Below are 10,000 nucleotides of genomic sequence, written 5' to 3'. Positions count from 1 at the left end.
AAAAAAATCCACTCCTGGTACCTAAAATTTTCCTATGCGGCGGGCTGGGGACTATAACCTTCTTCTTCCCGCCCCACCACCATCAACGTCGGCCACCACCACCAGACCGCCTCCCCCAGACTTCCAGAAGCGAAGCCGGTCCCCAAGCACCAACCCCGACCGCCACCGAGGCACCCGCCGAAGGCGGGTGCCGAGTTCACCGGCCCCAAGCGACAACCGGTCACCGAGGCACCCGCCGAAGGCGGGTGCCGAGTTCACCGGCCCCAAGCGACAACCGGTCACCGAGGCACCCGCCGAAGGCGGGTGCCGAGTTCACCGGCCCCAAGCGACAACCGGTCACCGAGGCACCCGCCGAAGGCGGGTGCCGAGTTCACTGGCCCCAAGCGACAACCGGTCACCGAGGCACCCGCCGAAGGCGGGTGCCGAGTTCACTGGCCCCAAGCGACGGCGGTCACCGAGGCACCCGCCGGAGGCGGGTGCCGAGTTCACCGGCCCCGAGCACCAGCGGTCAGCCACGGAGGGTGCTGGATCATCCATACTTCCAGAGCTCCAGAGCTCCATAGCCCCGGAGCTCCATAGCTCCATAGCCCCGGAGCTCCATAGCTCCATAGCCCCGGAGCTCCATAGCCCCGGAGCTCCATAGCTCCATAGCCCCGGAGCTCCATAGCTCCATAGCCCCGGAGCTCCATAGCTCCATAGCTCCATAGCCCCGGAGCTCCATAGCCCCGGAGCTCCATAGCCCCGGAGCTCCATAGCTCCATAGCCCCGGAGCTCCATAGCTCCATAGCCCCGGAGCTCCATAGCTCCATAGCTCCATAGCCCCGGAGCTCCATAGCCCCGGAGCTCCATAGCCCCGGAGCTCCATAGCTCCAGCCGCGGAGGGTGCTGGCTGGTGGCTCCATAGCTCCATACTTCCATACTTGCAGCCACGGAGTTGGCTAAAATTGCACTAAGTGCGAAAGCCCATTCATTTACAACGGCGTGTCCGCCAGGCGGCGACATTTCCCCGTTACCGGTGGCTGCGCGGCGGGTGAGTGACAGAGCTTATCCGAGCGGCTGGAACTCTGCGCCGGCGTGGTCGAGCGTGAGGCCTCGGCCCTTTGGCTGCCTGGTACCTAAAACACTTCCATTGATCCAGCCACGGAGGGTGCTGGCTGGTGGCTCCATACCTCCAGAGCTCCAGAGCTCCATAGCACCAGAGCTCCATAGCTCCATAGCACCAGAGCTCCATAGCTCCATAGCACCAGAGCTCCATAGCTCCATAGCACCAGAGCTCCATAGCTCCATAGCACCAGAGCTCCATAGCTCCATAGCACCAGAGCTCCATAGCTCCATAGCACCAGGGCTCCATAGCTCCATAGCTCCAGGGCTCCATAGCTCCAGGGCTCCATAGCTCCATAGCTCCAGGGCTCCATAGCTCCATACCTCCAGAGCTCCATAGCTCCAGCCTGGGTGGCTGGTGGCTCCATAGCTCCATACTTCCATAGCTCCAGTCAGAGAGTTGGCGAAAATTGCACTAAGTGCGAAAGCCCATTCATTTACAACGGCGTGTCCGCCAGGCGGCGACATTTCCCCGTTACCGGTGGCTGCGTGGCGGGTGAGTGACAGAGCTTATCCGAGCGGCTGGAACTCTGCGCCGGCGTGGTCGAGCGTGAGGCCCCGGCCCTTTGGCTGCCTGGTACCTAAAACACTTCCATTGATCCAGCCACGGAGGGTGCTGGCTGGTGGCTCCATAGCTCCATAGCTCCATAGCACCAGAGCTCCATAGCTCCATAGCACCAGAGCTCCATAGCTCCATAGCACCAGAGCTCCATAGCTCCATAGCACCAGAGCTCCATAGCTCCATAGCACCAGAGCTACATAGCTCCATAGCACCAGAGCTCCATAGCTCCATAGCACCAGAGCTCCATAGCTCCATAGCACCAGAGCTCCATAGCTCCATAGCACCAGAGCTCCATAGCTCCAGAGCTCCATAGCTCCAGCCTGGGTGGCTGGTGGCTCCATAGCTCCATACTTCCATAGCTCTAAGTCAGAGAGTTGGCGAAAATTGCACTAAGTGCGAAAGCCCATTCATTTACAACGGCGTGTCCACAAGGCGGCGACATTTCCCCGTTACCGGTGGCTGCGCGGCGGGAGAGTGACAGAGCTCATCCGAGCGGCTGGAACTCTGCGCCGGCGTGGTCGAGCGTGAGGCCTCGGCACTTTGGCCGCCTGGTACCTAAACACTTCCATTGATCCAGCCACGGAGGGTGCTGGCTGGTGGCTCCATACCTCCATAGCTCCATACCTCCAGAGCTCCATAGCTCCATAGCACCAGAGCTCCATAGCTCCATAGCACCAGAGCTCCATAGCTCCATAGCACCAGAGCTCCAGAGCTCCATAGCACCAGAGCTCCAGAGCTCCATAGCACCAGAGCTCCATAGCTCCATAGCACCAGAGCTCCATAGCTCCATAGCACCAGAGCTCCATAGCTCCATAGCACCAGAGCTCCATAGCTCCATAGCACCAGAGCTCCATAGCTCCATAGCACCAGAGCTCCATAGCTCCATAGCACCAGAGCTCCATAGCTCCATAGCACCAGGGCTCCATAGCTCCATAGCTCCAGGGCTCCATAGCTCCATAGCTCCAGAGCTCCAGAGCTCCAGAGCTCCATAGCTCCATAGCTCCATACTTCCATAGCTCCGGAGCTCCATGGCTCCATACTTCCATAGCTCCAGCCTGGCTGGCTGGTGGCTCCATAGCTCCATACTTGCAGCCACGGAGCTGGCGAAAATTGCACTAAGTGCGAAAGCCCATTCATTTACAACGGCGTGTCCACAAGGCGGCGACATTTCCCCGTTACCGGTGGCTGCGCGGCGGGTGAGTGACAGAGCTTATCCGAGCGGCTGGAACTCTGCGCCGGCGTGGTCGAGAGTGAGGCCTCGGCCCTTTGGCTGCCTGGTACCTAAAACACTTCCATTGATCCAGCCTCGGAGGGTGCTGGCTGGTGGCTCCATACCTCCATAGCTCCATACCTCCAGAGCTCCATAGCTCCATAGCACCAGAGCTCCATAGCTCCATAGCACCAGAGCTCCATAGCTCCATAGCACCAGAGCTCCATAGCTCCATAGCACCAGAGCTCCATAGCACCAGAGCTCCATAGCTCCATAGCACCAGAGCTCCATAGCTCCATAGCACCAGAGCTCCATAGCTCCATAGCACCAGAGCTCCATAGCTCCATAGCACCAGAGCTCCATAGCTCCATAGCTCCATAGCTCCAGGGCTCCATAGCTCCATAGCTCCAGGGCTCCATAGCTCCAGGGCTCCAGGGCTCCATAGCTCCAGGGCTCCATAGCTCCAGGGCTCCAGGGCTCCATAGCTCCAGGGCTCCATAGCTCCAGGGCTCCAGGGCTCCATAGCTCCATACCTCCAGAGCTCCATACCTCCAGAGCTCCAGAGCTCCATAGCACCAGAGCTCCATGGCTTCAGAGCTCCATAGCACCATAGCTCCATACCTCCAGAGCTCCAGGGCTCCATAGCTCCATAGCTCCATAGCTCCATAGCTCCATACCTCCAGAGCTCCATAGCACCAGAGCTCCAGAGCTCCATAGCTCCAGCCTGGGTGGCTGGTGGCTCCATAGCTCCATACTTCCATAGCTCTAAGTCAGAGAGTTGGCGAAAATTGCACTAAGTGCGAAAGCCCATTCATTTACAACGGCGTGTCCACAAGGCGGCGACATTTCCCCGTTACCGGTGGCTGCGCGGCGGGAGAGTGACAGAGCTCATCCGAGCGGCTGGAACTCTGCGCCGGCGTGGTCGAGCGTGAGGCCTCGGCACTTTGGCCGCCTGGTACCTAAACACTTCCATTGATCCAGCCACGGAGGGTGCTGGCTGGTGGCTCCATACCTCCATAGCTCCATACCTCCAGAGCTCCAGAGCTCCATAGCACCAGAGCTCCATAGCTCCATAGCACCAGAGCTCCATAGCACCAGAGCTCCATAGCTCCATAGCACCAGAGCTCCATAGCTCCATAGCACCAGAGCTCCATAGCTCCATAGCACCAGAGCTCCATAGCACCAGAGCTCCATAGCTCCATAGCACCAGAGCTCCATAGCTCCATAGCACCAGCTCCATAGCTCCATAGCACCAGAGCTCCATAGCTCCATAGCACCAGAGCTCCATAGCTCCATAGCACCAGAGCTCCATAGCTCCATAGCACCAGAGCTCCATAGCTCCATAGCACCAGAGCTCCATAGCTCCATAGCTCCAGGGCTCCATAGCTCCAGGGCTCCAGGGCTCCATAGCTCCAGGGCTCCATAGCTCCAGGGCTCCAGGGCTCCATAGCTCCATACCTCCAGAGCTCCATAGCTCCATACTTCCAGAGCTCCATAGCTCCATAGCACCAGAGCTCCAGAGCTCCATAGCTCCATAGCACCAGAGCTCCATAGCACCAGAGCTCCATAGCTCCAGCCTGGGTGGCTGGTGGCTCCATAGCTCCATACTTCCATAGCTCCAGTCAGAGAGTTGGCGAAAATTGCACTAAGTGCGAAAGCCCATTCATTTACAAGGGCGTGTCCACAAGGCGGCGACATTTCCCCGTTACCGGTGGCTGCGCGGCAGGAGAGTGACAGAGCTTATCCGAGCGGCTGGAACTCTGCGCCGGCGTGGTCGAACGGCTGGCCTCGGTAGTTGAGGTACCAGGGGTGGGCCGGGGAGCTCCAGGCGGGTCTTGTGAGAGAGTGAAGCCGAGCGGCTGGAACTCTGGGCCGGCCTGGTCGAGCGGCTGGCCTCGGTAGTTGAGGTACCAGGGGCGGGCTGGGGAGCTCCAGGCGGGGCTTGTGAGAGAGTGAAGCCGAGCGGCTGGAACTCTGGGCCGGCGTGGTTGAGCCACGGAGGGTGCTGGCTGGTGGCTCCATAGCTCCATAGCTCCATAGCTCCATACTTCCATAGCTCCATACTTCCATAGCTCCAGACTTCCATAGCTCCATAGCTCCATAGCTCCATAGCTCCATAGCTCCATAGCACCAGAGCTCCAGAGCTCCATAGCACCAGAGCTCCAGAGCTCCATAGCTCCATAGCTCCATAGCCCCAGAGCTCCATAGCTCCATAGCTCCATAGCTCCAGAGCTCCATACTTCCATAGCTCCAGAGCTCCAGCCTGTCTGGTGGCTCCATAGCTCCATAGCTCCATACTTGCAGCCACGGAGCTGGCGAAAATTGCACTAAGTGCGAAAGCCCATTCATTTACAACGGCGTGTCCACAAGGCGGCGACATTTCCCCGTTACCGGTGGCTGCTTAGCGGGAGAGTGACAGAGCTTATCCGAGCGGCTGGAACTCTGGGCCGGCCTGGTCGAGCGGCTGGCCTCGGTAGTTGAGGTACCAGGGGCGGGCTGGGGAGCTCCAGGCGGGGCTTGTGAGAGAGTGTAGCCGAGCGGCTGGAACTCTGGGCCGGCGTGGTTGAGCAGCATGCCCGCGGAGGTGGCTCTTCCATAGGCACGGAGGGTGCTGGAGCTCCACACTTCCCTAGGCACGGAGGGTGCTGGAGCTCCACACTTCCATAGGCAGGGAGGGTGCTGGAGCTCCACACTTCCATAGGCAGGGAGGGTGCTGGAGCTCCACACTTCCATAGGCAGGGAGGGTGCTGGAGCTCCACACTTCCATAGGCAGGGAGGGTGCTGGAGCTCCACACTTCCATAGGCAGGGAGGGTGCTGGAGCTCCACACTTCCATAGGCAGGGAGGGTGCTGGAGCTCCACACTTCCATAGGCAGGGAGGGTGCTGGAGCTCCACACTTCCATAGGCAGGGAGGGTGCTGGAGCTCCACACTTCCATAGGCAGGGAGGGTGCTGGAGCTCCACACTTCCATAGGCAGGGAGGGTGCTGGAGCTCCACACTTCCATAGGCAGGGAGGGTGCTGGAGCTCCACACTTCATAGGCAGGGAGGGTGCTGGAGCTCCACACTTCCATAGGCAGGGAGGGTGCTGGAGCTCCACACTTCCATAGGCAGGGAGGGTGCTGGAGCTCCACACTTCCATAGGCAGGGAGGGTGCTGGAGCTCCACACTTCCATAGGCAGGGAGGGTGCTGGAGCTCCACACTTCCATAGGCAGGGAGGGTGCTGGAGCTCCACACTTCCATAGGCAGGGAGGGTGCTGGAGCTCCACACTTCCATAGGCAGGGAGGGTGCTGGAGCTCCACACTTCCATAGGCAGGGAGGGTGCTGGAGCTCCACACTTCCATAGGCAGGGAGGGTGCTGGAGCTCCACACTTCCATAGGCAGGGAGGGTGCTGGAGCTCCACACTTCCATAGGCAGGGAGGGTGCTGGAGCTCCACACTTCCATAGGCAGGGAGGGTGCTGGAGCTCCACACTTCCATAGGCAGGGAGGGTGCTGGAGCTCCACACTTCCATAGGCAGGGAGGGTGCTGGAGCTCCACACTTCATAGGCAGGGAGGGTGCTGGAGCTCCACACTTCCATAGGCAGGGAGGGTGCTGGAGCTCCACACTTCCATAGGCAGGGAGGGTGCTGGCACATCCACACTTCCAGCCACGGAGCATGCTGGCACTTCCACCTTGCTTGCTAAGTCGGCGTGATCTTGCCCAAAAAGTCCCTCCTCACCTCCAGCTGGAAGTGGAAAAAAATCCTCCACCTGCTTGGCCGAGGTTCTGGAAGCCAGCAGCTCGCAGAATGTTGCCAAAGTTTCACTGGAAGGAAAAGAAAAGAGAAGACCGAGTGCGCATTTCACCTACCGCCGAATGTCCACAAGAGGGAAGTGTCACTCCGTCGCAGAATCTGCGCCGACGCACTCGGCACCCTTCGAATTTATGGTGCCGGTGCGGGTGTTCTGGGTGCAAAAAGGCCGCCCAAGTGGTAGAAAAAATCAGACTTCGTCTCTTAGGTCGAAATTAATGCCAAGTTTTGAAATGCACTGGCAGGGGTGGACCAGGGCCCGTTAGAAGTGCTTAGCCGAGGTCCTGGAAGCCTAACCCGGCGTGATCTTGTGCAAAAAGCCGCTGCTGAGCTCCAGCTGGAAGTGTAAAAAGAACCGGGCTGGATCAAAAAAAGAACCGGGCGGCCCTTTAAAATTGCTTAGCCGAGGTCCTGGAACCCTAACCCGGCGTGATCTTGTGCAAAAAGCCGCTGCTGAGCTCCAGCTGGAAGTGTAAAAAGAACCGGGCTGGTTCAAAAAAAGAACCGGGCGACCGTTAGAAGTGCTTAGCCGAGGTCCTGGAAGCCTAACCCGGCGTGATCTTGTGCAAAAAGCCGCTGCTGAGCTCCAGCTGGAAGTGGAAAAAGACCGGGCTGGATCAAAAAAGAACCGGGCGACCCGTTAAAATTGCTTAGCCGAGGTCCTGGAAGCCTAACACGGCGTGATCTTGTGCAAAAAGCCGCTCCCGAGCTCCAGCTGGAAGTGTAAAAAGAACCAGGCTGGATAAAAAAAGAACCGGGCTGGATAAAAAAAAAGAACCGGGCGGCCCGTTAAAATTGCTTAGCGAGGTCCTGGAAGCCTAACCCGGCGTGATCTTGTGCAAAAAGCCGCTCCCGAGCTCCAGCTGGAAGTGTAAAAAGAACCGGGCTGGATAAAAAAAGAACCGGGCTGGATCAAAAAAGAACCGGGCGACCCGTTAAAATTGCTTAGCCGAGGTCCTGGAAGCCTAACACGGCGTGTTCTTGTGCAAAAAGCCGCTCCCAAGCTCCAGCTGGAAGTGTAAAAAGAACGGGCTGGATAAAAAAAGAACCGGGCTGGATCAAAAAAGAACCGGGCGACCCGTTAAAATTGCTTAGCCGAGGTCCTGGAAGCCTAACACGGCGTGATCTTGTGCAAAAAGCCGCTCCCGAGCTCCAGCTGGAAGTGTAAAAAGAACCGGGCTGGATAAAAAAAGAACCGGGCTGGATAAAAAAAAGAACCGGGCGACCCGTTAAAATTGCTTAGCCGAGGTCCTGGAAGCCTAACACGGCGTGTTCTTGTGCAAAAAGCCGCTCCCGAGCTCCAGCTGGAAGTGTAAAAAGAACCAGGCTGGATAAAAAAAGAACCGGGCTGGATCAAAAAGAACCGGGCGACCCGTTAAAATTGCTTAGCCGAGGTCCTGGAAGCCTAACACGGCGTGATCTTGTGCAAAAAGCCGCTCCCGAGCTCCAGCTGGAAGTGTAAAAAGAACCAGGCTGGATAAAAAAAAGAACCGGGCTGGATAAAAAAAAAGAACCGGGTGGCCCGTTAAAATTGCTTAGCCGAGGTCCTGGAAGCCTAACCCGGCGTGATCTTGTGCAAAAGCCGCTCCCGAGCTCCAGCTGGAAGTGTAAAAAGAACCGGGCTGGATAAAAAAAGAACCGGGCTGGATCAAAAAAGAACCGGGCGACCCGTTAAAATTGCTTAGCCGAGGTCCTGGAAGCCTAACACGGCGTGTTCTTGTGCAAAAAGCCGCTCCCAAGCTCCAGCTGGAAGTGTAAAAAGAACCGGGCTGGATAAAAAAAAGAACCGGGCTGGATCAAAAAAGAACCGGGCGACCGTTAAAATTGCTTAGCCGAGGTCCTGGAAGCCTAACACGGCGTGATCTTGTGCAAAAAGCCGCTCCCGAGCTCCAGCTGGAAGTGTAAAAAGAACCGGGCTGGATAAAAAAAGAACCGGGCTGGATAAAAAAAGAACCGGGCGACCCGTTAAAATTGCTTAGCCGAGGTCCTGGAAGCCTAACACGGCGTGTTCTTGTGCAAAAAGCCGCTCCCGAGCTCCAGCTGGAAGTGTAAAAAGAACCAGGCTGGATAAAAAAAAGAACCGGGCTGGATCAAAAAAGAACCGGGCGACCCGTTAAAATTGCTTAGCCGAGGTCCTGGAAGCCTAACACGGCGTGATCTTGTGCAAAAAGCCGCTCCCGAGCTCCAGCTGGAAGTGTAAAAAGAACCGGGCTGGATAAAAAAAGAACCGGGCTGGATAAAAAAAAGAACCGGGCGACCCGTTTAAAATTGCTTAGCCGAGGTCCTGGAAGCCTAACACGGCGTGATCTTGTGCAAAAAGCCGCTCCCGAGCTCCAGCTGGAAGTGTAAAAAGAAACCAGGCTGGATAAAAAAAAGAACCGGGCTGGATCAAAAAAAGAACCGGGCGACCCGTTAAAATTGCTTAGCCGAGGTCCTGGAAGCCTAACACGGCGTGTTCTTGTGCAAAAAGCCGCTCCCGAGCTCCAGCTGGAAGTGTAAAAAGAACCAGGCTGGATAAAAAAAAGAACCGGGCTGGTTCAAAAAAGAACCGGGCAACCCGTTAAAATTGCTTAGCCGAGGTCCTGGAAGCCTAACACGGCGTGTTCTTGTGCAAAAAGCCGCTCCCGAGCTCCAGCTGGAAGTGTAAAAAGAACCAGGCTGGATAAAAAAAGAACCGGGCTGGATCAAAAAAGAACCGGGCGACCCGTTAAAATTGCTTAGCCGAGGTCCTGGAAGCCTAACACGGCGTGTTCTTGTGCAAAAAGCCGCTCCCGAGCTCCAGCTGGAAGTGTAAAAAGAACCAGGCTGGATAAAAAAAAGAACCGGGCTGGTTCAAAAAGAACCGGGCAACCCGTTAAAATTGCTTAGCCGAGGTCCTGGAAGCCTAACACGGCGTGATCTTGTGCAAAAAGCCGCTCCCGAGCTCCAGCTGGAAGTGTAAAAAGAACCGGGCTGGATAAAAAAAGAACCGGGCTGGATAAAAAAAAAGAACCGGGCGACCCGTTAAAATTGCTTAGCCGAGGTCCTGGAAGCCTAACACGGCGTGATCTTGTGCAAAAAGCCGCTCCCGAGCTCCAGCTGGAAGTGTAAAAAGAACCAGGCTGGATAAAAAAAAGAACCGGGCTGGATCAAAAAAGAACCGGGCGACCCGTTAAAATTGCTTAGCCGAGGTCCTGGAAGCCTAACACGGCGTGTTCTTGTGCAAAAAGCCGCTCCCGAGCTCCAGCTGGAAGTGTAAAAAGAACCAGGCTGGATAAAAAAAAGAACCGGGCTGGATCAAAAAAGAACCGGGCGACCCGTTAAAATTGCTTAGCCGAGGTCCTGGAAGCCTAA

Source organism: Syngnathus leptorhynchus, unplaced genomic scaffold (genome assembly GCF_054491065.1).
Source record: "Syngnathus leptorhynchus isolate UIUO unplaced genomic scaffold, UIUO_Slep HiC_scaffold_605, whole genome shotgun sequence".
In the NCBI taxonomy this organism is placed as follows: Eukaryota; Metazoa; Chordata; class Actinopteri; order Syngnathiformes; family Syngnathidae; genus Syngnathus; species Syngnathus leptorhynchus.
The sequence above is the reverse complement of the archived record's forward strand: the minus strand, read 5'-3'. Positions refer to the sequence as shown.